This window comes from Peromyscus leucopus, chromosome 6, assembly GCF_004664715.2.
Source record: "Peromyscus leucopus breed LL Stock chromosome 6, UCI_PerLeu_2.1, whole genome shotgun sequence".
NCBI classification, from domain to species: Eukaryota; Metazoa; Chordata; class Mammalia; order Rodentia; family Cricetidae; genus Peromyscus; species Peromyscus leucopus.
Window position 1 is genome coordinate 80151206 of NC_051068.1, and position 26340 is coordinate 80177545.

The following is a 26340-nucleotide window of genomic DNA, read 5'->3' on the forward strand; positions in this document are numbered from 1 at the left end:
AAATTGCATTTGCTTGAGTTACAGTTATTTATTTGTTGTGTATGTGATGGGAGTGGGAGTGTGTGCACCACAGTGCCTGTGTGAGGGTCAGAGGACAGTGCAGGTTCTCTCATCCCATCATACCAGGCTTGGTGGCAAATGCCATCTTGCTGGCCCCTATTTTATTTATTTGGTTTATATAGTGAGATTTATCTTAGCGGGTCTGCTTTGCATTTCCTTGATATTAATGGAATTGAGCATCTATTGAAGAATCATTTGTCTACTTCCAGCATCCTGGCTCTGTGGATTGAACTCATAAGCTTGCACAGTATGTGCTTTTACCCACTGAGACACTAATCCCAGCCCAAAGTGTGAATTTTCTTTGGGAGAAATGTCTATTTCAGTTCTATGCCCATTTTTAAATCAAATTCATTGTTGTTGAATTGTTGGTGTTCTTTTTGAATTGGGGATATTGGCCCTTAATTAAATGTATGATCTGCAGGTATTCTCCTAGTCCATGGGTTGCCTCTTCTTACTCAGCTTCTAGTGCCCTTTTGCACACAAATGTTTAAATTTGAAGTGTGCCATTTATCTATTTTCCCTCTTGTTGCCTATGCCTTTTGTGTCATATGAAAAAAGAATCACTGCCAAACTGAATGCCTGATGCTCTCCTTCTTTTTATCTGAGAGATTTTAAGTTTCAGCTCTTCCACATCAGCCTTTAATCCACTCAAGTTAACTTTTGCTGAGAACACTCAGTTCCAGTGCTGTGGAAAATCCCCCCCTCTTTGTCTTTCAATGTCTTTGGTACAATTGCTGAAAACAAATTGGCTGTGTATGTGATGGCTTGCTTCTGGTCTCTCCATCCTTCCCATTGTCTGTACATCTGTCCTGATGCTCTGGCCTCACCATTCTTCCTATTGGTCTGTACATCTGTCCTGATTCTCTGGCCTCACCATCCTTCCCATTGTCTGTACATCTGTCCTGATGCTCTGGCCTCACCATTCTTCCTATTGGTCTGTACATCTGTCCTGATGCTCCACTGCTCAGATGACTACAGCTTTGCAGTGACATTTGAAAGTTTCTTTTTGCCCTTTGAGGTCGATTTTGGCTATTCAGGGCTACCACTTTCATGTGGTTTTGTTTTTAGCTTTTGAAGTTAAATGAATATTAATTTTCTTAGTAACAAACTACTAAAAGACAAATTTATTAGAAAGCTGTAGCCGAATGACTCCATATGTTACCAAATGACAACTCCCCAATAGTCTCCACTCGCTACCAAATGAATCCCCACCCCCTTCCAGGTGATTCAAGTTCTTTCTCTTCTGTAGAGTTACTCTGCCCTGCCACACCCCTTCTCTTTCTCATTCCGACCCTTGCTTTCTAGCTCCTTCACCAATGCCCAATCACTCCCGGAGAGTCTTATCATGGCTAGTTCTCTACGCATCTCTGGGCCTTTGCTTCCATTGTTCTCTCCGCTGAGATCACTTCCCATGGTTTTCTTAGCCTCAAACTCCCCCTAGCTCTTTCTTTAGGAATTAGGTTACATGCCATTTTTCCTAGAAGTCTTAGTCTTAGCAAAGATCCTCTCTTTTTGTTGGTCCACTCCATGTTGTGTGGATAATAAATATTATGCGCTCATTTCCAGTAGTTCTTCAAAGACACAAGCTAGATTTTCTATTTTTTTTCCAGTGTATAAATACAATGGATGGTACACAGATAACTTCTGTTAAACTTAACAGAACTAAAAGAAGTTGGAGTCACCCAGGAAGAGGCCTGCCACTAAGAGTGGATGTTGCTGCTACGGGCAAGAGGAAGGACAAACGGGAGAGGCCCTGTGGTGCTCTGGGGACCAGGCACCCTGGGACTCAGAATGTATGAACACTTGCTACATAAGAGCAGTGTCAGCTGATTTCTACAGAATAGGCTTGGAAAAGTCCCCTCTTGCCAGGCCACCACACAGAACTTCTATTCAGAAAAAACCTATATACAGTTCAAGGCCCTCCAAAGGCCACTGGGCAACAGTCCAATTCTTCTCTGGTGTAGTAGCCTTTCCCTGGAGGAATGCCAGGGGCCCTGGAGACCTTTTGATTCCAGTACATTTAGATAGCTGAGACATGCTTTATGCAATTTTAGTTCTTGAGACTGTAGATAACGTGGTTGTTATGTGGATGAAATGGCTTTAAACCCAAAGCAGACCCAGTGGGCTTGGTTCTTGGGAAATCCGAGACGAAAAACAATACATGTAGGGTATGGTGAGTAGTGGCAAGTGTCTAGTCCAGAGATGAGGGGGGCAGGCTGACTCAGCAGCCAGCAGGAGAGACAGATATGCTTAGCAGGAAATCTCACGCCCTACTCGGCTCTATTAGTCACAGGCTAATGAGGGGTGTATGCCAAGGAGGTGGTAACACCAAAGCTTCCAAAGACACACACAGGCGCACCTGATGACTTCCCCAGGCCACCATCCCCCTTCCACCAATGAGACCAAGAATGATTCTCTTTTTCAGCGAAGTTGATATCACCTGTGTACATGGTAGGCCGTGCGTGCGTGCGTGCACGTGTGTGTGTGTGTGTGTGTGTGCGTGTGTGTGTGTGTGTGTGTGTGTGTGTGATTTGTTTTTCAGCTGAGTATTGACCTCAGGTCTTACGAACTCTAGACAAGAGTTCTAGGATATATTTCAAGGCAGGAAGTGCTCTTTTTTATATAAAGGAAGAAAAAGAGAGAGTTATATATCTCATGATGACCTTGAATGTCCTCTTTAGCCAAGGATGACCTTGAACTTTTGTTCTTTCTCCTTCTACCTCTTAAGTATTGCAATTATAGGCTGTATTGCTATGTTCAGTGCACGAGGCACTGCAGATCAAACCCAGAGCTTTATACATGCTTGGCAAGCACTCTACCAACTGAACTACATTCCTAGTCCAGGAAGTGAATTATTAATTGCCAGTATCAACCTGGTATGCTCAATTTTTGGCTCCATTCATTCTTTTTAAAAATTGTAGAAGTGCCACATAAACAAAGAAGTTGTCTGAAGTAGTTTTTTTTTTTTTTTTTTTTTTTTAGAATAAGAATGCTTTAATATTTGTTTAAAGAAAATGATAGGACTATTATAGTAGTAAGGGTATGTGGTTGGAGAAATTCCCTTGAATAAATCATAAAGATTACTTCTATTTTCACACTGGTTATCATGGACCCCGTGTGTCTCATATCCCTTATTATATTGTTTTATTTTTTTTTTACTTAACATTTATGAATTCCAGACCAGATATGTCTTCCTTAGTCATGGTAAAATAAAACTGATTTTCTTGGAAATGCTATTTTGGACACTGAGTTTAGACTGCCTTCCTTCTGGTTCTTCAAAGTAATTCTCCACAAAAGGCTTGGGGTCCTCTGACAGTGTGAAAGTGTTCACAATGCTTCTTGGACTTCGGGCCTCTTTGGCTTTGATTTCCTCCAGAGAGAAGTTTCCTCCTTAAAAACCTGCTGTGTGATCAGGCACGTGTGTCACAATTGCTGCTGACATGCCTGCCTGCATCACTGGAGGATGCTCAGGTGTCGGCTCACTTTCAGGGGCCTAACTGCTCTTCGTGGAGCACCTGTGGAGAGCTCAGTGTTCGGTTAACACGCTAGGAGACATTTGTGAGGAAAGTATGGTCCCCGAGTTCAAACAGCTCAGAACTCAGGTAAGAAAGACTGTAAACAAAGATGCTTACAGCTGTGTGAGCAGTCTTGAACCAGAAGTGAATGTTTGGAGTGAGGGAAAGCTACTATTCTGAGGTTGGAGATAAATAATTTTAAAATGGGGAGGTGATTCCTGATCCTAGGTCTGAAAGAATTCATGTAACTCTACCAGGCAGACATAGAGCCACTGTTGTGTTGTATATCTGTAATCCCAGCGCTTGAAGGCCAAGGTGGAGCATCGTGAATTCAAATCTACCCATCCTGGGCTTGTTAGAGAGATGGGTGAGGGGCAGAGGCAAGAATGATAGATGGGGGTGAGTTATGGTAAAATAGGAGCTGGCTAGATGGCTCACTAGGTAAAGGTACTTAATCCCAAGCCCAAGGACTTGAGTTCAATCCTGGAGGACAGAGAGAATGAACTTCCACAGGTTGGCCTCTCACCTCCTTATGAGCACTATGGCATGCATGTGTGTATGTGTACACACACACACACACACACACACACACACACACACAAATACACACAAATACACATGCATAAACACAAAGAAATCAATGTAATAAAATTTGCAAGGAGATGGTCTGAGACTGGAGGACAAGAGAAGGCATAGCAGGTGTATTAGTTCCTTTTCTGTTGCTGTACTAAATAAAACACTGTGACCAAGGCTGTTTAGAGAATGTGTTTGGACATACAGTTCTAGAGGGGTAAGGGCCACCACAGGGGAGAGGCGGGGCAGCAGGCATGGCAGCATGAACAGGAAGCTGAGCTGTAAGCATGAAACAGAGAAAAAGAGGAGAGACCAAGCTGGAAATGGTGAGTGTTTAAACTCTGTAACCTGCAGTAAGAAACTTCCCCCAGCAAGGCCACACCTCCTCAACCTCACCCCCCCTGCCCTGCACCCCAAGGACCAAGCATTCAAATATATAAGCCTATGTGGGACATTCTCATTCAAACCAGCACAGAAGGGAAGTGAAGGGACTGTGCCTGGCTTGTGGGAGAAGATAACTGTTGAGAGCCTAGCCTAATGCTTACAGAGATGGCCTTGTGGATGTTTGAAAAGGGGTTGTCCTTGTTGGCTTTCTACTGATGGGATGAAACACTGATCAAAAACAACTTAGAGAGAAAAGGGTTTATTTCATCTTGAAACTCCCAGGTCACAATCCACCTCTTTGGGAAGTCATGCCAGGAACGCCGGGCAAGAACCTGGAGGCAGAAATGGAAGCAGAGGCTGTGGAGGAGTGCTGTGTACTCGGTGCTCCCCATGGCTTGCCCAGCTTGCTTTCTTTTACAACCAGGGCCACCTGTCCAGGGGTGGCACCACCCACAATGAGCTGGGCCCTCCCAGATCAATCATGAATCAAGAAAATGCCTCCTAGACATGCCCATAGGCCAATCTGATGGAGGCAATTCCTCAATTGCAATTCTTTCTCCCTAGAAATGTTGAGATGTGTGTCAAGTTGACAAAAACTAACCACAGGGGGTAGAATTGAGACATGACTTCACTTTAAGAATTTGAGCCCCAGTGGCATCAAAAGAATGACAGGCTGAGAGGTATGAGAGATGATGTGCATTCAGAGACTAAGAGGTTAAGCAGCCACTGCCGACTACGCAGGGTAAAAGTGTTCTCCTTTTCCTGAGTTCGGGACTTAGCGCACCCACTGAATAGCAAACATTAATAAAGCCAACACCGAGTAAGCAGGGAGGGCAGGGGTGTGGCTTATCTCATGGGTCCGTCTCAAAGTGCTGCTTTGGTCCTGTGGCTGGCTAAGATCACTCTAGTGTCAGTCAGTAATCCGGAACTCTGTTCCTTTGATGGCCTGAAGTCATCCTCCTAAAAATAAACAAATAAACAGATAAAGCTTTAAAAACAATCCCTACCGTCAGGTCTAGCTCTTGGCCCTGTGAACACAGGAGACAGACGCACGAAAGTGCAGAGTCTGAGGGACTCCGGAGCTGACAATCCCGTCTCCCTGGCGAAGAGGATCCCATTGCCATAAATGGAAGTGGCGTTGGGAGTGTTGTTTTTGCCAGGTCTCCTGGACTTAAATGGAACGAAATGCTCTTGCAAAGATGGAGAGGAGAGGGAAGGAGAGGGGGTGTCTGGGCATGGGAGCTGGCTGCCAGCCCTTGCACTGGAGGTCCAAGTTCAAATATGCTTGCAGGCAAGCCTCCGTGAAGTTTTCTGTCCTTGTACAATGAAGCTGTTGTATGGCCAGAGGCTGGAGCGGGCAGCTGGATGTGTATGGGCTGGCCAGCACCTTTTGGCCTCCCTTTTGATTCTCCCTTGGTTGGAGACACACCTCACAGGACACACATATTTCAGGTCCCTCACACTGTAAGCTCTAGGAAGCAGGAGAGGTGCTGCTCCTGCGCGGGAGTGTCAGCCCTGTTTGCACATGGCTGAGCGCCAGAGCAATAAGAGAATAAAGATGTTCAGTAGATCAAGAAGCCACTAAACACTGTATCCCTCTTTTAAACATTTGCCCTGCCTCCCCAACAACCATTTTAGGTGACTGAATTCCTGGACTGCTTGGGTCCTTTCTCTATGTTAGTTTAAATTTATAAGCTCCCCCTACAGGAATGACTTGATTAGATGCCCATCTGATTTGTAAAGTCCAGAGGGATTTCTGTGCCTACTGCTTACAGATTTAATCAGACGGTTCTTGAAATGGCCCTGACCCTTTCGTTGGGAACAATTTCTAAAGTGATAAATTTTCTCCCCACTAAGCCTCAGAGTAATATTTCTCTCTCTCTCTCTCTCTCTCTCTCTCTCTCTCTCTCTCTCTCTCTCTCTCTCTCTCTCTCTCTCTCTCTTCTTTCTCCCCTGCCCCTGTGTGTGTGTGTGTGTGTGTGTGTGTGTGTGTGTGTGCATGATTTCTCTGAAATTCTCTTTAAACAGTAAATCTTAAGAAAGTTGGTACTAAAGGCAATAGGTTTGCAGGTGAGGGTTGATAGATGCATTTAGCTACAGTGGTAATAAAATGGACATTTATTTGATTCTGACTCTGCCAAGTATTGTTAAATGTTTTTAATGAATTGACTTTGTATAATCTTCAATGTGACTCTGTGTTATTATCTTTATCACCTTAAAATGGAGAAACTGAGGCACAGAAGAATTAAAGTTATGAAGTTGATAGATCATTGAACCAGGCTCCCAAATCTGTTACTTACAGCCAAATGCTGGACTGATTTCCAGTGAATGGATATTCCCTAAATTTCATGCCTCTTGAGTTCAGGCTGGCCATGAATATACTTCTGAATATAGCTCTTAACTATTTATCACCTTTGTGTTCTGATTTCCAGGCATAAGTAGGAAATAATGGGAGAATAAACAGGGTAGAGTAAGGGATAATCATGTCATTGAGAACATACACACAATCATACGTGGACCTATGAGTACACATATTTATGTATTTATTCATTCATTCATCTAGAGACAGTGTGCGTGTGCATGGGTGTGTGTGTGTGTGTGTGTGTGTGTGTGTGTGTGTGTGCATGCATGTGCCTGCATGTCTGCATGCATATGTGTGCAAGTATGCATGGGGCTCAGAAGTCAGCCTCAGGTGCCATTGTTTTTCTTTCCTATTAAGATCGGGTCTCTCACCGGCCTGGAATTTGCCTCACCAAGTAAGCTAGGTTGGATGCGCAGAAAACTGCAGGGATCTGCTTATCTCTGCCTCCTCAGTACCAGGATTATAAGCACGTGCACACACCTAACCTTTAATTTGCTTTCTTTCTTTTTGTTTTTCCCCTAAACATAGGTTCTGGGTATTGAACACAGGTCTTCATGCCTTGTAAGGCTAATGCTTTACAGACTGAACTATCCCTGTATCCTCTTCTTTTGTGGTGCAGGGATCGTGGATTTCTTTGGGTTCTCAGGCTGGCCTGGAACTTGCTATGTAGCTGACACTACCCTTGAACTCCCAATGCTCTTGTCTCCAGGAGCTGGGATTACCAGCATTCACCACCATGCTCAGCTCTGCCTCTTAGTTTTGTGTTCACATCATTGCTGTGCTCCCAGAGGCTTTCTCGGCAGGTTAAACATAGCTCATCCCCAAGGGATCAGTTTTTCCTACTCCAGGTCATGGGAAGGGGCAAGGAGGAGAAGACTTCCTTTTCAAGGGCCTGTGAGGAAACCATGTTTGGGAAGGAACACATGAAAATTGATCAATAAGAATATTTGACAGCTCATCAGGTCTCTGTGTGTGACAGGGTGCAGTTGGCAGCTCTTAGGGTATAGGAAGAGACCAGCCCTATCCTTCAGGAACTCAGAATTGAGAAAACAGATAGCCAGGACCGCAATATCACCCTCTCTGGCCATAGTTTGTGATATGGTGTTATTTATCCCACATGCTATCTTTTAAAAAATTGTTTTAGATTTGTTTTTATTTTATGTGTATGAGTGTTTTGCTTGCATGTATGTATGTGGATCACTTGCAGTTGTGGCAGAGGTCAGTTAAGGGCATCAGATCCCCTGGAACTAGAGTTACAGAAGCTTGTGAGCCATTAGTAGGAGATGGGAGTTGAACCTGGGTCCTTTGAGGAGTAGCAAGTGCTCTTAACCAGTGAGCCATCTCTTCAGCACCCCCCCAACCTGATGCTATTTTATACTCTGCACTTAAAATGAATCCAACTCTTACACAAAGACAATTGAATGCCATGCTGCCATTACAATGAGTGAGATGGTAATGGTATTCAAAGTTATGTATGAGATGGTATTATATGACATTAGCTCGTAGAACAATATGCATGCTATGGTCCCACTTGTATAGCAAAGATAAAAATGCATAAATAGCAATAAAATACATAATAATTACACCTAAAGAGTATTTATCCTATACCAAGCATTATTCTAACTTATTGGTCCTCCAAAGAACTCTGTGGGTGCCAACAACAGTTCTTCGGATAAAGGTACTTGCCCCCTAGCCTGATGATCTGAGTTTTAGTCCAGGGTTCCACATTGTGGAAAGTGAGAATGGATTCCTCAAGTTTTCCCCTGACCTCCATAGGTGGTATATGCATTCACACACACACACACACACACACACACACACACACACACACACACACAAACACAAACACACTTTTTAAAATGTGATTTATAAAAAAGAACTCTATGAAGCAGATATTACTATTATATCAATCTTATATGAATAAATGAATGCATAGAAAGGTTACCACTTCTGTAAGATTCCTTAATTAGTAAATAGAAAGATCAGAATTCAATCTCTGGTGTCCTAGCCCCTAAGTGTCTACTATTAACCAATAGGCTAACCTATAAATGGTGTGTAAGTATAAACAAAACCTAGACAGACACACAACAAACTCCCAACTATCATTAGCTAAGAGGTATGGAAGTGGATGTGATGTAGTGGAAGGAATATTTTCTTTTTATGGTATATACCTTTTTTTTTTCTTTCTGGCAATGCCGAAAATAGAAACCAGGGCTCATGGAAGGAGTTACTTTGGAATTAGATTATGACTTATTTACAACTTTTCACCTCTATTAGGGGATGCAGACAGCTGTGGAGTCAGTGGTACCTTAGGTAAAGGAAGAGAACCATGGGGTCCATTTCTAGGTAGAAAGAATGAGAACTGGGTCAGGTTGATAAGGAGAGAGAAAAAGCAGACTATGAAGAGGAGGAGGAAGAACTGAGGAGCTGAAAGAGGCAGCAAAGAGGGGAAAGGCTTGAATGTGTGTGTCGATGTTGGACAGGAGGTAGATATTTAACGCAGTCAACTTTAAGGACCCACACTTCAATGTAAAGCCTCGGGGTCGGGAGATCTGTGTATAGTATTCACAGAAGTAAAATTTTAGCCCATTTATAAAGTTAATCAGGAATTGTAATTCTCTTGATGGGGCGGGGAGGGTGGTCAGAGGGCCCCGTGGAGAATTCCTGTCTTAACAAGTTTGGCTCCGCTCTGAGGTCAAGTGTCATTCTGGAAGGCAGGTTGAGCTCCCTTCTGCTGATGATTATGGGTGATGAGGGCCACCCACGGCCACAGAAGGCTGTCAGGGCAGGGGTCATGCATCAGCTGTTGGGACACTTGGCTGCCTTACTGACAAGCCTCTTGACTTGGTCCCGTGCCAGCAGATCCCAGTAGCTCTTATGCCTGGTCTGCTATCAAGCTCAACCACCTTCACCCTTGAACCTGCCTGAGAGCTCTGGAGGCCCTTAGTACACACTACCAGGCAATGCTCAGCCTTGAACGGGGAGCCAAAGCAGCCTTCACCCTCCTTTCCAGGGCTGGGACAGAGGCCACTGTTATGGGAAAGGCGGCATCTTCAGGGAAAGGTAGACCCGAGAGGGCTGTCGGCTGGCCTGATGGCAGCCGTCCTTACAATATCCTGACAACTGTGGTTTTTCTGGAGCATGAGCAAGACCGGGCTTTCTTCTAGGCTCAGATGGACTCATTGTAGGACACTGCAGGGCTTCATCTGACAAGTGAAGAGGTGCCATCTTGGTCCCCACTTCTTCTGCAAGTAGCTGCTGGAATAGAGATGATAGCTATGTTTCCTGAGTGAATACTATGGGCCAAGACCCCTACAACACATTCTCCACAACAAAACGCTACATTATTCTACAGAGGATGAAACGGAGACTCAGAGATGCTAAGAATCCCACTCATTTGTGTCAGAGGTGGGATTTGAATTCAGGTCTGTTCTGCTCCACATTTCATAACATTTTCCATTGTGCTCCCTAGATGATCCTTTCAAACATAAATGGGAATGGCTTTTTAATAAAGCACCCGTTAGCAGGTGAGCAAAGAGTAGTATAAATAGTTGTATCTTACAGGGCATAATGCCCATTCTTCCCTGCCTTGCCAGCTATGAATGCCACTTGTATATGTCTTAGAAGTGACATTCACTCAGCTACTAAGTGCCATGAGATCCTAGAAGAAGACTCAAAGTCTCAACATTCCTTTCTTGTGTCTAGAATATAATTCATGCTAGTTGTGTCCAGAGGTCTGTGAGGAATGCCGGCCTGATCCTTCTCTCTTTCCCGTGCCAAGCCAGATGGCCCTCTGAGCTCCTCCCTGCCTGGGCACTGCTGTCCATCAAGCTGATTGGCATCTGAGACTTGCTTCTCTGCTGATGGTATCTACACCTAGTAAAACTGATCTGTGCATTTGTAAGGGCTGGACTTGATTTCTCCTGGTCTTGAGTACAGGATCTTAATTATTTAAGCCATTTGAACTCAAGTCTAATCTTTATAGAAGCTACTGAGTCCAAGGCTAATTTTATCAGGCTTTGTTGGAAGGTGCTTCCTAAGGAAGAGAAAAATAGAGGAAGTGAGTCCTCCACTTAGCCAGCTTACTCTTGGGGAGAGTTTCCTACTGCAGGGCAGGGAAGAGAAAGCCAGGTAGCGTGGTGGAGGACACAGACCTGGGAGCTGAGGGAGACTGAGAGTCAAACAAAGCACCGGAAATGACAGTGCTGTCCCGAGGGACAGCCCTGGGGATCAGAAGATCTCTCTGAAGTCTTCTGCTCAGTGCTTGTCAGCTCACAGGTGTGAGGAAAGTACCTGAGGCTTGGGAGAGAATTTCTCAGAAAGAACAGAGCAGAGAACTTCATAGTTAGTGGGGTTTGGCATGAGAGTGAAAGATACGACCTTAAGTCATGGGACAGAGTACTGCCTAGAGAAAAGGTGGCTGAGATCCCTCCTAACTCTGCAAGCCTGGGAAGGAAGGAATTAATCACAAGTAATTTAGCTGTGCTCTAGAACAATGCCCAAGTGTATTTATGACAATACCAAAAGATCTAACATTAACAAGACAAAGTCCTCCAGGCCTGAGAGCCAGTACAAAACTTAGCTGGCATGGAAAGGACAGGAATAGGACTAACAATGACCACCAACACAGAGACCAGATGGAACACTTTTGAGAGGATTTGTAAATAAATTTTTTGTGGTCTTGCTTTTGATTTAGACAGGTCTTCTACAATCTAGACTAACCTGGAACTCACCTGCTGTGTCCTCTGAAGTGTTGGGATTGCAAGTGTGTGCCGGCATTCCTGGTGACAGTTTTCTAAGTGGTGGGTTATAATGTATCCTATGTGCTGAAGAAGGCAAAGATGGAGCATGTAAAGAAGAGACAGGGAAGGCAGTAAAAAACAAGCTGGGTGTGTTGAGATACATGTGTAATCTTAGCGTTTGGGACGCTGAGGCAGAAGGATTGCCTCAAAGTGGATGCAGCCTGGGTTACATAGCTTCTTAGTTTCTCTTCCTGCTGCTGTGACATAATACTCTTAATGAAAACAACTTAAGGAAGGGTACAGTTCATCTTGGCAGGGAAGCCAAGGCAGCCAGAGATCAACAGAATCAGAGAGCAGTGAACATGTTCAGTTCTCTAGTTCCCTTTCTCTAGTTACACGGTCCAGGTTTCAAGCCAGGGAATGGTGCCGCCCACAGTGGGTGTGTCTTCCCAACCAAAATAACAGAATCAGGAGCTACCTACCTCCCTCAGTTAACATAATCAAGATAATCCTGCATAGACATGCCCAGAGGCCTGTCTCTTGTGTAATTCTAGATTCTGTCAAGTTGTTAATTAACACTAACCACCATACATAGCAAGTTTCATATCAGGTTGAGCTACGAAGTAAGACCTGGTCTTTAGATACCACCCCACCCCACCTCCCTGCTGCCAATAAAATCACAATCAAACAAACAAAACAAGTAAACAAGCAAGCAAACAAACCAACAAAATCAATCACTGAATTTGTCTAATCTGCTTTATTCGGCTATAAAAGAACACCCAAGATGGAATGATTTGCACAACTGAAGAGATTTCCTGCTTATATAGTTTTAGAAGCTAGGGTGTCTAAGGCCTGGAGAACAACTGGTGAGGGCCTCCTTGCTTACAAGGTCCCCGGATAGGAAGAGGAAAAGAAAAGAGCAAGTGAGTGCAAGAAGAAAGAGCATGGAACTCATCCTTTTATCCGTACCCGCCCTGTAATCCTGGCACTAATCCATGCACAAGGGCACCCTCATGACCATCCCCTACGTTCTCCTTTCTCAGAATCATTGCACATGAACTGTGGGGAACACATCCAAAACCTAGCAATATCTAACGATAACAAAGTCATTCAAAAGTGACTTTTTCATGGGCTGGAGAGATGTCTCAGTTAAGAGCCTGCTTGTGAAAGCATGAGGCCCCGAGTTTGGGTCCCCAGTATTTGTGTACAAAAGCGGTGTGGGTGGCATGCCTCTGTAATCCCAGCACCAGGGAGGCAGAGAAAGGAGAGCTCCTGGGGCTTTCTGGCCAGCTGGTCTAGTTAAATTGGTAAACTTCAAGTTCAAGTGAGAAGCCCTGTCTGAAAAAATAAGAATGGAGGGCCAGCAAGAAAGCTCATTAGGGAAAGGCACTTGTTGCACAAACCTAGCAACCTGAATTAGATTCCTAGGAATCAAGTAAAAAGTTAGGAAAGAACCTCTGACCTCCATATGCATGTTATGATGCATGAGCCCAAACACACACCATGCACACACAGATAATAATAAAAATAAGGTGGAAAGTGATTGAACAGGACATCAGTGACCTCTGACATATGAATACACACACACACACACACACACACACACACACACACACACACGACTTCTTCAGATATTTGAAAATAACTTTTCTGGACCTGGAAGATGGCTTTACAAGCATATAAACCCAAACACACACATACACATAAACACACCAAATAATATTAATATTAATAATTGTAAACTTTAAAAAGGCTGGGAAAATGGTTCAGTGGTTAGGAGTGCTTAATGCTATTCTCTCTGTAAGACCTGAGTGTGGTTTCTGGAATCAATGTTGAGCTGCTCATCATCACCTATAACTCTAGCTCCTCTAGCCTCTGCAGACACCTGCACTCATGTACGCATGCACACACACACACACACACACACACACACACACACACACACACATTGACACACGCAAATTAAAAACATTTCTCAATTATGTATTAATGGAAGGAATTGATTGATAACTACACACCAAGGCATGTTAAAGCAGTGCTAGATGTTGGCTTGTTGGTTGAGCATGTGTCTAATATGTCTAAGCCTGAATTCAATCCTCACAAAAGGAAAAAAAATCTAAGAAATCTTAAAGGAATGTCTACAACCAGTAGACAATAATGGAAAATCTATATGTACACAAACACTGACATTGTCAATATTATAGTAAATATTAACATTTTTCCATTATTGAAAAATTTAAACTAACTTATGGTGGGAAGCAAAAATAGTAACAATGTATGAATTTATACCACAAGCAAGTGAAGTTATGGCAATTAGGCAAAGATCAGAAATGACAAAATGTGCACGTACTATTTTAAGAAGGTTGTTACTCTAGATGTGGGATGCTATACTATTGAGGGTAGCCGGTATACTATAAATGTTTTACTATAAAACTTCAGGACAAAGAATTATTGCTGATTATCTAACAAATGGAATCAAGTAAAAACTACTAAATAGAATCACTAATGGTAATTACAGGAACAAGGCCAAGATGTCTCTCTCCTTTTCAGCATTGTCCTGGAAGTCTTAGCTAATGTAGGAAGACAAGAAAGGGGAATAAAAATAAAGATTGAAAAAGAAGTAAAGTTGTCTTTCCAGATTACATGACTGTTTATATATATAGAACCCCCGCCAAATCAAACCAAACAAAAACCTGCAATTAATAAATGATTATAGCAAAGATGTAGGATACAAGGTCAATATCACAAAAGTAAATTGCTTCTGTATGCTAATGTTGAATAATTGGATTTTGAAAATAGAAACACATTATCATTTATATTAGCTTGCTCAATGGTGAGTATTTATATATTAACAACATGTGCACAACATCTGTGTGAGCCTGAGGGGTTGTGGTACAGGCCATTGATCCTAGTGTTGAGAGGCAGGGGCAGGCAGATCTCTGAGTTTGAGGCCCTGGTCTACACAGAGAGTTTCAAGTTCCAGGTCAGGCAGGGATACATAGATGAGGTCCTGTCTCAAAAAGCAAACAAACAACAACAATAAAAATAATCTATATGAAAACTACAATACACAAATGAAAGGAATTAAAAAAAGAAAAAGAGGCTGGGGATGAGGTTCAGTTGTGAACACTTCCCTAAGAAGTGAAAGCCCTGGGTTCCTTCCCAGAATTTGAAAGGGGAAACCAAACCAAACAGACCAAACCAAACAAACAAAAACAAAAGCCTAGAATTGAAGAACTGGAAAAATATTCTATGTTCCCAAAAAGAAAGAACTCAATACTATCAAGATTTTCATTCTTCATAATTTTATCTAAATATTAAACCCAATCTCAAATGAAAACCTATCAATTATTTTGTAGATGAGAACAAACTGATCATAAGTTTACGTAGAGAGATGAATGGCATCTCTCGAATGGCATCTCTCCATTATAGTTATAATGTTATAGTGGCCAACACAATAGGAAAAGAATAAAGTCACAGGACTGTCATGTTCAGTTTCAAGACTTACTACTGCATTAATGCACACCTTTAATTCCAGCACGTGGGAGGCAGAGACAGGTATACACATATATAATCTATGACTTCAAGGCCAGCCTGCTCTACATAGTAAGTCCCAAGCCAGTCTCCCTCCCTCCCTCCCTAGCTCCCTCCCTCTTCTCTCTCTCTCTCTCTCTCTCTCTCTCTCTCTCTCTCTCTCTCTCTCTCTCTCTCTCTCTCTCCTCTCTCTCTCCTCTCTCTCACATACACATATGAAAAAAATGTGAAATGTTGGTAAAATACTGCATTTACATCACTAAAGTAAACAGTCCTGAAGTTAACCCACATAAATATAGTCAGTGGCTTTTTGACAAAGGAACAAAAACAGTACAGTAAAGATTGTCTTTTCAGGGATGCAGAGGATGCGGCTCGGATGGTAGTATTTGCCGAGCATACAACCTGGAGTTCAATCCTCAACATAAAGTGAGTGTAGTGGCACACCTGCATCCCAGCACTTGGGAAGTGAAGGAAGAGGAGGTTCAGAAACTCAATGTTATCCTCAGCTACATAGCAAGTTTGAGGCCAGCCTGTGCTGCATTGAGACCCTATATTTTCTAAGTGTATTTCAATAAATGATAATAAAAAACTGGACATCCCCATGCAAAATGAAAACAAATATAGAAATTACTTTCTTCCTAAAAGTCAGCTCAAGGTAATTATAGGTGAAAATGCAAAAAGCAAGACTGTAAAACTCCTGATTGATAACATGAGCAAATCTAGATGACCTATGGGTTTGACCGTGACGGTTTTCATTACCTACAACACCAAAGACATGACCCATGAAGAGATCATTGATAAACAGAACTTAACTAAAATGAAAGCCTCTGCTCTGCAAATTGCAATGAAAAAAACAAAAAAGAATCTTAGACTAGGGGAAAAGCCTTTGCAAAGATGTATGTCATATCCACTGTTCTATGGCTGTGAAGAGACACCATGTCCAAGGCAACTCTTATAAAAGAAAGCATTTAATTGAGGGCTTGCTTACAGTTTCAGAGGGTTAGTCCGTTGTCATCATGGCAGGAAGTATGGCAACAGGCAGGCAGACATGGTGCTGGAGAAGTAGTTGAGAGTTACATCCTGGTCTGGAGAAAGAGAGAGGGTGACAGAGGGAGGGAAAGAGAGATTGATTGATTGATCCTGGGCTTGGCATGGGTTTTTGAAACCTACACCTCCTAATCCTTACAAAATAATGTCACTCTCTGGCCACTAAACATTCAAATATATGAGCCTATGAGAGCCATTCTTATTCAAACCACCACAACATATCTGAAACTACTATTTAGAACATACAAAGAGCTCTTAAAATTAATTAAGAAGAGAATTAACAACCCAATAAAAAGTGGACTAGAGCCCTGAACAGGTACCTCACAAAGAAGATACAAATGATGGTGAATCAGCAGGTGAGAAAGTGAAGTACCTCATGTCATCAGAGGGTTGCAGACTAACACAAGACAGCATGGGCCAGCTGGTGGGATGATCAGGACCCAAACACTGATCAAAAGCCTTTGAGAACACAGGGCACCAGGAACCACCACCATTCCTTACTGGTTAAAAAACTACATGTGTTCCCACCAACCTCCACTCTCTGTACTGTCTCCAGAGAAATCCACTTAATTACATTAATTAATTAATCTATGTATCTCAAGATTATAAACTGTTCTTTGGAGTTTACTCAAATGTGTTTGAAAACTTGGGTCCACAAATGAACCTGTGCCTGGAGGCAAAGCTTGGGAGTAACCAAAATGATCTTCAGGAGGTGACTAGATGAATGTCCTACAAGGACCAGCTGCCAGTGAGACTAAAAAGAAATCAGCTACAAAGCAATGAAATACATGAAGATAACTTAAATGCACATGACTCAGTGAAAAGCCAATCTGGAAGGCCACAGACTATCTGACTTCAGTTACATGACATTCTAGAGATACCAAGATGGTGGGAATAGTAAAATGATCAATGGTTTCCAGGAATTGGGGGCATATGGGAGTTTAATATGTGGGACACAGAATTTTTTTAAGGCTGTAAAATTATTCTGTATGCTAACATAATGGTGGATGCATGTAATTATGCTTCTGTCCAAACCCTTATGTAAAACACCCAGAATGCACCCTAATACAATGCTTATGAATTTTGGGTGATGGTACTGTCCCAGCAACATTCCATTGTTGAGATATCCTAGTCTGGCAAGGAAGCTGATAATGAGACTCCATGTGGAGGGCTCAGGAAGTTCCTGTGCATTCTCTGTACAATCCATTCAGTTTTGCTATGAAGTTGAAACTGCCCCCAAGGAATGAAGAATTTAAAAGAAACCGCAGCAATCAGAATGCTCTGGTAGTGGTGTGAAGACAGCCAAATAGAATAGCACACAGAACACACATAGAAATGGACCCACACATGCAGCTAACTGATTTTCAAGAATAGTGCCAAAGCAACTGAATGGGCAGAGGACGATCTTTTCAACCAACAGTGCTGAGTACACTGTTTAAAATAAAAGGAATGAATTTTAGATTGACACCCACTAACAATCATACAGTCCAAACAGTAACACCATTACTATGTACAGTGGAGCCTGACGTACCCACTTTCCTCCACTTAACTGAAAATACACCATGGTCATGAGCCACTGGGTTGACTTCACAATCAATAATGGGTAGACTAGCAGGTACAATGGCGACCCTGTAAGATTAAAATGTAGTTGAAGCCGGGCGGTGGTGGCGCACGCCTTTAATCCCAGCACTCGGGAGGCAGAGCCAGGCGGATCTCTGTGAGTTCGAGGCCAGCCTGGGCTACCAAGTGAGTTCCAGGAAAGGCGCAAAGCTACACAGAGAAACCCTGTCTCGAAAAATCAAAAAAAAAAAAATAAATAAAAAAATAAAAAAATAAAATGTAGTTGATCTAAGAATGCAGCTCAGTGGCAGAGATGTGTTCAGCATGCTCAAGGCCTTGAGTCAATATCTATCCAGCAACTAAGAGAAAATTATAATGGAGCTGAAAGAATTCCTACAGACTAGTGATGTCATGGCTAAGGTCATCACTCATGCGTTTTCAGCCAGCTGTATAAAAGTATAGCACACACAATCACATCCAATATGTAATAGTTGATGATGATATATGGCTCTTTTTCTTTATAGTGTCTTTGGGAAGAAAACGGATTTCATTGTGGGCATTTCTTTTTACTTCTACAGTTGTTGCTTACTTAACAGTTGATGTTTAGAAAATCCTTGCCAAAGCCAAGGCCACTAAGATTTCTCTTGCAACTGTCTGACCTGTTTATGGTCTCATCACTTGATTTCATAATCAAAACTCTTCATGGTGAAGAGTCAGGGAGACTCTTTGGGAACACTGAGGTGGTGGCTCCCTGACTGATGACCGCACAGTTGCTAAAGGCAGCCGAGGCCTTCAGACTTTAGGCGCCTGCTCTTGGCTGCTGTTTCTTCCCTACAGGAAAGCGAGCTGGTTCCAACAATAATCCCGTCTCTGAAATAACGTAGTGGTCTCCTGGAGAGTCTAGTTTTGCCCTCACTATTTGAAGATGGAATGGGGGTAGATCTGGATCGCTAACGTACCGCACATGACTACAACCTGTGTGTAGCAGGGCCCGCTGAAGAAAAGTCACGAAGCCACCGGAGGAGGCAGAGGAAAACCAAAAAAAGCAACAAGGAACGGAGGCTCGGGGTAGCCTCACTCTGCCATGGCTTGGTGCTCCCGTAACTCGATAATTATGCGCCGAGTGGTCTCTTCAATTACACATCTCTCTGTGTTACCAGCAGTGGTATAATTTGCACATTAGGTCTGATTAGCTTGGGCATGGCGGCGGCACACGCCTGGCGTCCCAGCATCTGGCACGCCAGGGCACAAGGACTGGCTGAGGTGGGACCTCACCTAGATTCTTTCTCCGCCACAAGTCCATTCCATGTCAGGTTTCCATAAACAGCCTGACGCCGAAAGGAGATGAAGCTGGGGCGGAAGTCAGAGTGATGGCTCCATCTTTGTTTGTTTGTTTGTTTTTCAAACGGCGGCTGAAGATGTGAAAGTTAATAGTGGTCATTTGTTCCCAAGACCTTCGTAGTGATCCTAGAAAAAAAAAACCCAGCAGGATCAATGGATGCTCAGGCCAGATCTTGTGGCACACCCAAGGGACGTAAGGTCGTGAATGACAGTTTAAATTCCTAGGCCTGGCAGGATGGCCTCACTCACAGTTTGTAGCTGATTTCCCTCTCAATAGCTTATATTTAGAACATGCTCTGGTAAGCAGTGGCCAGAGCTTGTGAATTTGAACAGTGTTGGGGGAGGGGGATCACGGTGTGTTGATACTACTATTTTTTTTTTTTTTTTTGCAAACACATTCCAGTATCATGTTTGAGTTTTCTTTATTTAGGAACTGAAAGCGTGGTTCCAGAGTAAACATTTAGGCCTTGGTTCAGATTCAGCTCTGCCAGCCTTTGTGATCTTGGGAAAACAGCTTAACCTCTATGAGGTTCAGACTTTGTGTTCGGAACAGCACTTCCCAAACAGCAGTGATTTTGCACCCCACCCTGAAATATTTGGCAATATCTGAAGACATGTTGATGGGGAACAGGGACTGCTATTGGTATTTTTGGGTAGAAGCCATCGGTGATGGTAACATCCAGCAACCTGGTAGTGCACAGAAGACATCTACCCTCACAAAAAAAGAATTACTTAGCCCAAACTGGCAGTGGAGAGGAAAGCAAGAAACCTCTGGCTTAGAGTCTGACACATGACCGGCAGGGGCCAAATCAACCATAGCTGTCATCAGCAAATGACCAGTTTAGTGTGGTTTGGTTAAAAAACACAAAACAAAACAACAACAACAAAAACAGCTTCGAGAAAAGTAAGGGCCATCCACTTCTGGGCAGCGTTCAGAAAATTCGCTTCTCAATGGTACCTATGGCCCATCCAACTATAGCACAGGCCCAGCCAAGAGGTTTGAAGTAGAGGCTCCGGGGCTTGACTCTACCATTGTCTATATACATCTCTGGGGAACGCTGTTTAGCTCAGCCCACTTGTCTATAAAATGACCGTCATACCTGCGTCGCAGGAAATACATTGAGGCATGTGAAGGGCCAGTCTGCATAGCACGGCAAGCATTCAGCTGATGCTTGCTATTCTTGCAGGGGAGTAGTTAGGGAGAATAGTAGGAGGAGTGTGTCTTAACGTTCTTTATTTATCTGTAGTTGAGTATGTGCAGGCACGCTTGTGCCGGAGCACACGTGTGGAGGTCAGAGGGCAGCCTGCCGGAGTCAGTTCTCTCCTTCCACTATGTGGATTCTGGGGACAAAACTCTGGTTGTAGGCTTAACCGTGGGTGCCTGCAGGTACCTGCTGAGCCATCTTGTCAGCTCAGAAGAACACTGACTTTAATAAGAAACTCTAAAGTATTTAATGTGATGCATGAAGAGGACACAAATCAAACAGAGGATCCACACTGCGGTAGACAGTGTCAGATGACCTGGGGGCAGGGAGCCGGGTGTTCATAAATGTCATCTCCGTGACTTTGCTCACACCCCTTTGAAGTGGCTTTTATTAGCCATCTCTTTGAGTCTCCTTTGACAGTTATGGAAATGGGCCCACAACAGTTAGTCACTCCCTCAGCTCCCACAGCTGCAGAAGGGCTGAGCTGGGCTTTTGGATCCCCAGTGTGACTCCAGCCTGTGTTTTCATGGGCTGCAATTCAGCAATGCTCAACTCGGGGCAAATTCCCAGAATATAAAACATTAACAAGTTAGGAGGTTTCTATGTTTAGGGGAAAAGAAGACAGCGTGAAAGCCCAGCCTCTGTATCCCGGCTGGACGGAGCAGGGCAGCCTGGGGATGATGTGGCCATGAGAGCAGGAGGTCGCTGGCAGGAGTCCTTTCTGCTTTACTCCGGTGACAGCTGCTGAGGCCATGCATGTCACCCTACAATGTCAGGAAGCATACAGCTAGCTACCCATAGAGAGCATTTCATAGTGATGCCTGAGGCCTGCTGGCCAAAGACAAGGAATATGGGCTCTTAGGTTACTCAGTGTTATTTCCCACCGCAAAGGGAGAGCTTCTCTAAGGTTCTGGTGACAATTCCCAGCAAGAGATAGGGCCACAATAACCTGAATAACCTGGACCGTAGAACTGGACAGCTATGGTGGCCTTCTTCTAAACAGCTCTATTTAGCGGCGTGGGAATGGTGCCAGGGATGGCCTGGAGTCCTGAGGGCCTAGCTGTGACGAGACCACACCGGGAGCCCTCGGAATTGTGCAGCAGAGGACGACGTCTGTCTGCATCTCTGCTGTCCTGCAGGGCCCCTTGGCCTCTCCTGGTGTGGGACAAACGTGGTAGTTACTTTCCTCATTGGTTCAATGAAATCCCTGTCAGGAGAACTTAGAGGGGGAAATAACAGTCTGGCTCCTGGGTTCAGAAGGGTGTCAGGCCACTGTGGCAGCGGGAGGGAGGCTGTGCCAGCAGCAAGGCTCTTCACATGAAGCAGTGACCCACGTGGCATCTGGAGCAGGTGGGACCTTCAAAGGCCCAGCCACACTGACGCTAGAGGCTTCCCCTAACCCTGTAGCCTCGAGATTATCATCCCAAGCTGGGAATGCAGGGAGTAGACCACCAGCTTGTGGAGGGATAGCTCACATGCAAACCATAGCCGAAGCTGTCACACACTGTCCCCAGTAGGACAGCATCTGGGTCGATCTCCTAGCAGCTCGCCCACCCTCCCTGCAAGCTCTGGTTCTGGCATGCGTCACAAAATAATGGAACTGGAAACCATCTCAGGATGCTTGGGCCCCCACATATCCAGCAGAGAAGCTTGGCTGCAACAGAACGGACTATGACTTCTGCGTCGATGTGGGCCATGTGTTGTTCTGTGAAAGGCTGTACTCTACCCTGGCGGAAAAAATGAACTGCAAGTTCACTAACCTGGTTTTAAATATAGGAGAGGAAGCAGATGCTGGCTGGGCGGAAGTCTCTGAGGAGAGCAGAGGTTCAGGCAGTGGCTGATAAGAAGGTGGGGGGCTGGAAGCCCCACCTCTGCTGATTTGCCACGGGGGGGGGGCTTTCTGACCTTACCGTGGGCTGTATCGGAGCTTGGCTTCTCTGTAAGCTCCTCCTCATGACTGACATGAGAGGGTTATTTTTAAGCTGATCTTTGTGACTTCCTTTTGGCTTGTGTCCTCTGCTTCCTTGGTAGACCAATTCTGGCCCCCGCCTGCCAGGCTGTGGGAGGTGAGGTGAGGGCTGTCTCTGGACGGGCAATGGCAGGGGCTGAGGGAGGGAGGCCAGTGGCGCTCACTCCAGCAGGCTGGACACAAACCCCACCGGGCCCATGGCAGGGCAGTGTGGAGAAGTCCCAGCCTCTCAGGCCGAGGTCTCAGTCTCAGAGTCGGGAGGTAGCCAGAGCAGTCACTCAGGAATCCTGTCACCCAGTCTGCAGTGTCCAGATAAATAGAAGAAGGCCTCAGTGTCGTCAACCGGTCTGTCCTCCGGGGAGCCCCCTTTCTGGGACCAAGGCTGGGCTGCTCTCTGTGGCCTGCGAGGGCACCTGTCTCTCTGGTGCCACTGAGTTCCAGGGCAGTATGTCTGACCAGGCGCACCACCGGCACCCTCAAACTGTGTGGCCGATGAGTCATGGCCGCAGTCCCGTTCTCCCCACCGTTCACAACAGTGCAAAGGCGATGAGCTGAGATCACCCTGGCTCCTGGGAGGGGGACGGCCCCAGCCATCAACCACTACTCGGAGACCTCAGCGTTTCTGCTGACGCCTTTGACTTGCTCAAGTCCTCAATACACAGCGGAGACCCTGAACGGGTTGAGCTCCTACCCAACGGCTGCCCGCAATACTGCATGTCTGTGGCCTCTGGTGTAAGGGCTGGCTACCTCCCGGCAGGGCCCTCTCCTCAGCGTTTTCTTAAGATGGATATAGGATCACAGAGGCCCGCCTTCTTCTGATTTCAAACATCTCTCTCTCTCTCTCTCTCTCTCTCTCTCTCTCTCTCTCTTTCTCTCTCTCTCTCTCTATCTATCTATCTTTATCTCTCTCTCTCTCTGACTCATCACACATGCAGGCTGTGGCCTGGCAGGGAAGAGTTTAGAAATTAGTACTTCCTTGCCACGGCCCAAGGGAACGCAGCTCAGTTCTTAGCAGGTGGCAGTCCTGGTTTGAGCAGCCCCTGTGACATCAAGCAGCACAAGCTGGTCTGTGTCCCTCCGCAGTAACTTCCCGGGTGACGCTTGGAAAATTCTTTCCAGGTCAGAGTCTGTGTCGAGAAATAGGTTCGGTCTTTGAGATTCCCTCCGCAGTCCAGAGCTGGCTCTAGGCTATCTTTCTGTTGAATCCAGGCTTCCAACGCTCAGCCTCAGTTACTTGTAGAACTGAAGGAAATCCGGCTCTCAAAGTTGCAGTTGGATTAAATGATCTGCTTCAGGCAGACAGGCACGGTGGTCAGAGATGTGAGTGCCTCAGGTTGGCCGACTCCAGCAGCTGCTAGCCAAGCCACCATGGGCAAGCTACTTACCTCGGGGCGATGTCAATTTCCTTGCCTGTGAAAGCAAATGTTGTGGAAGTGAGTGACAGGCTCCATGTACCCAAGAATCAAGGAAGAGCTGGCAACAGAGATTTTAAAAATGGGATGGTAAGCACGCTCCGAGTCAGGCCCAGATAGCGGGAATTACTGCATTACTGCATTACTGCATAGGACTATCCCGAGACTCCTGGCTTTAAGGGAGGCATGACCGCCATACAACACCTTTAAGGAAGGCCATATCATATGGTATAGTGTGTGTGTGTGTGTGTGTGTGTGTGTGTGTGTGCGTGCGCGTACATGTGCACATGTGCTCGTGAGCTGGTGTGTGCCCACTCGTGAGCTGAAATATGGAGGGACATATGTCGCTCCTACCTACCTGTATCCTCACCGACTCACTGTGGGTGGGGCCGTTGTTCTGTACCAGTTCAGACTGCTTGTCTCTCCCTGCACCTGCTTCCTCTTTGGGTCTTCGCTGTCATCTGTGAAATGAGAGCCACTCCAGCCACATCTAACATCTAAATGGTACGTAGGAGAGGGACTTTAGAGCTCCTTTGATTTGGTCAAGAGACGGCAAGGAGTTCATCTTCTGGAAATGAAAGGAGAGGAGGGTTGTGAGGTGACCCTTTAAAAATGGTTTTTATTAATTTTTTGAGAAACACACACAATGTATTTTGATCATATTCACTCCCTGCTTCTCCTCTGAACTCCTAGGTCTACTCCCACCCCCTGCTAACTTCATATCCTTTAAAAATTATTTTTATAACCCTTGAGTCTAGTTTGTGCCTGCCGCGTATTCACGGGTGTGGGTCCACCCACTGGTGTGCCGTTGACCTTCCTGGGGTCATGCCCTTAAAGAAAAGGGACTTTCCTCCTCCCAGAAGGACCTACACCAGGCTCCCCGCCTGACTGCAGGGTTCTGGAGCAGCCTCTGCCTCTGCGGACCTTCAGCAGCTCCTTGTGACCCTGCCCAGCCGGCAGCTGCCCTTGCCTCCCTGCAGATGTTTCCAGTTTGCCGACTGCAGTAGGTTCACGGCGGTCATTTGTTCCATGGGCTCAGAAACAACAGCCAGCATTATTGTCAGGAAATGGGAGAGTGCCAACTTCAGGATGACACAAAAAGGCCCAGTCATGAGTACTGGCTAGGGGGAGGGTTGGCAAGGACCGGAGGCCGGACCATCTGCAGTGACCCCTGTGAAGTCACGGCCACTAAGGCAGCACCGATCTAGCTTCCCTCTGGGAGGGTCCGGAGCGGGTCAGTTGAGTCATCTTGGAGGGACCAGGTCAGAAAGAGCCATTCTCCTGGAGGCCGGGGAGTGACTGGAGAGTCTGGCTCTGAGGAGAAAGCATTCTGTTTCCTTGCCGCTTCACAACCAGGAACTTATTCCAGCGTTAGTGGGAGATTTGCGAATGCTTGGTTTTGGGGATCAAGAGCAAACACAGATGAACGTAATGGGCATCAAATCATAAGTTGTGGGCCGTGTACTACATGTTTTTCAAGCAGCTACGTTGGCAGGAGGTGACCATAATATTCAGCAACCTTCACACCCTGCCCTGGAGGTGGCCTTTGTTATAGCAGTGAAGAGTGCCAAGCACTCTGCCAGGTCCTCCAGAATGAGTGACGGCGAGACACAGAAACTGTGATTATGGTTCTAAATAGGGCTGGCTCTTGAGGCAGCCCCGGGAAGGTTTCACCTGCAGCAATGGAAGGGCCCCTGCAGCTGCCCTAGAAACTGCCTGCAGTCAGACCCCCAGGCTGTCCTCCAAGGCTCACAAAGGAGGGCGGAGCCTCGGTTGAACTCTGGCGCAAAGCTTCTTCATGCTGACAAGTTGCTCACTTCCTGCCAAGTGGGAAAGATAGGAGAAGACGTCACCGCCTTCCTGCCATCGCCTTCGGGTGAGCCCAGTTTCTGAACTAGGAGAACCAATGGAGGATTTGGAGCAAAGAGCTTCTCCAGCAAAAGACAAGAGATGGGTGCCAAGGAAAGCCAAATCTAGACAAGGCAACCCGGTAGGTACAGAAAGACTTCGTTGGTTCAGCGTCCACCAAGCGCCTCATGAGCAGTCTCTGGCTGGGTGCCAGTGAGGCCCACATGGAAGAAGATGGAGGCAGGATCCTGGCAACCACCTGAGCGGTCAAGTCCCTGCTCTAGCTGTTTGGCCCTTTTTACTTCAGTCTCCAGAGAATAATCTTCCCCTCCTTCACCAAAGAGGAAATTAAGACACGGGAGACTGGGCAATGAGGCCAAGATTATCCACTTAGAAAAGGAGCTCACAAAACACGACATGGCACATTCAACTCCTGAGTTACATGCTGGCAGCCCATGGTGATTGCTTTCTCTGGGGCTGGGCCGCCGGGTATGAGCACAGTGTGGCTGGCCTGACACCTGGAGGCGGAAGTGCAGGGTGCACATTGTGTGCGACAGACATGTCTGTAGGCGTCTCACCGAGGCCCAGGGCTCTTGGCACAGCTTTGAGCTCTGACGGTCTGGAAGGTGCTGCCAGTATGAGGTGATGTGACTGGCTGGCACGTAACCCGGGACGGACAGGGCAGTCAGACCAGCCACGAAATACGTGCACTGAATCAGAAGAAAGCACCAGCTGCGTGCTTGGTTGGAGGCCCCCGGGGCGTTCAGCTGGGGGTTCAGGGCAGCGAG

At 45.6% G+C, this 26340-nt stretch overlaps 2 protein-coding genes and 1 long non-coding RNA gene across 12 annotated transcripts in view; 2 read left to right on the forward strand and 1 right to left on the reverse strand.

Annotated features, from left to right (window-relative positions):
• The window catches only part of Tmigd3 (transmembrane and immunoglobulin domain containing 3), a 68104-nt gene that overhangs the window by 13057 nt on the left and 28707 nt on the right, over positions 1 to 26340 (forward strand). Inside the window, exon 1 of one of the 6 annotated variants that reach the window (XM_037206968.1) lies at positions 3546 to 3662. The exons of the other annotated variants lie outside the window; for them this stretch is intronic. The gene's annotated coding sequence lies outside the window, so the exon portion shown is untranslated. Of the gene's footprint in view, positions 1 to 3545; positions 3663 to 26340 lie in introns of those variants that run through there. 6 annotated transcript variants of the gene reach the window in all.
• Positions 2350 to 26340, forward strand: part of Adora3 (adenosine A3 receptor) — a 34876-nt gene continuing 10885 nt past the window's right edge. Inside the window, exon 1 of one of the 2 annotated variants that reach the window (XM_037206964.1) lies at positions 2350 to 2511. The gene's annotated coding sequence lies outside the window, so the exon portion shown is untranslated. The remainder of the gene's footprint in view (positions 2512 to 26340) is intronic. The other variant, XM_037206965.1, reaches the window with a different exon arrangement.
• On the reverse strand, positions 16222 to 24268 carry LOC114707260. Of its 4 annotated transcripts, none has more exons than XR_003736626.2 (5): positions 24063 to 24268; positions 22084 to 23702; positions 21282 to 21478; positions 19053 to 19244; positions 16222 to 16255 (listed from the first exon to the last, which is right to left on the reverse strand). It is a non-coding gene; the product is annotated as an uncharacterized LOC114707260 (long non-coding RNA). The 4 variants fall into 4 exon arrangements; XR_005091826.1 differs by having other exon boundaries at positions 21273 to 21478; XR_005091824.1 differs by lacking the exon at positions 21282 to 21478.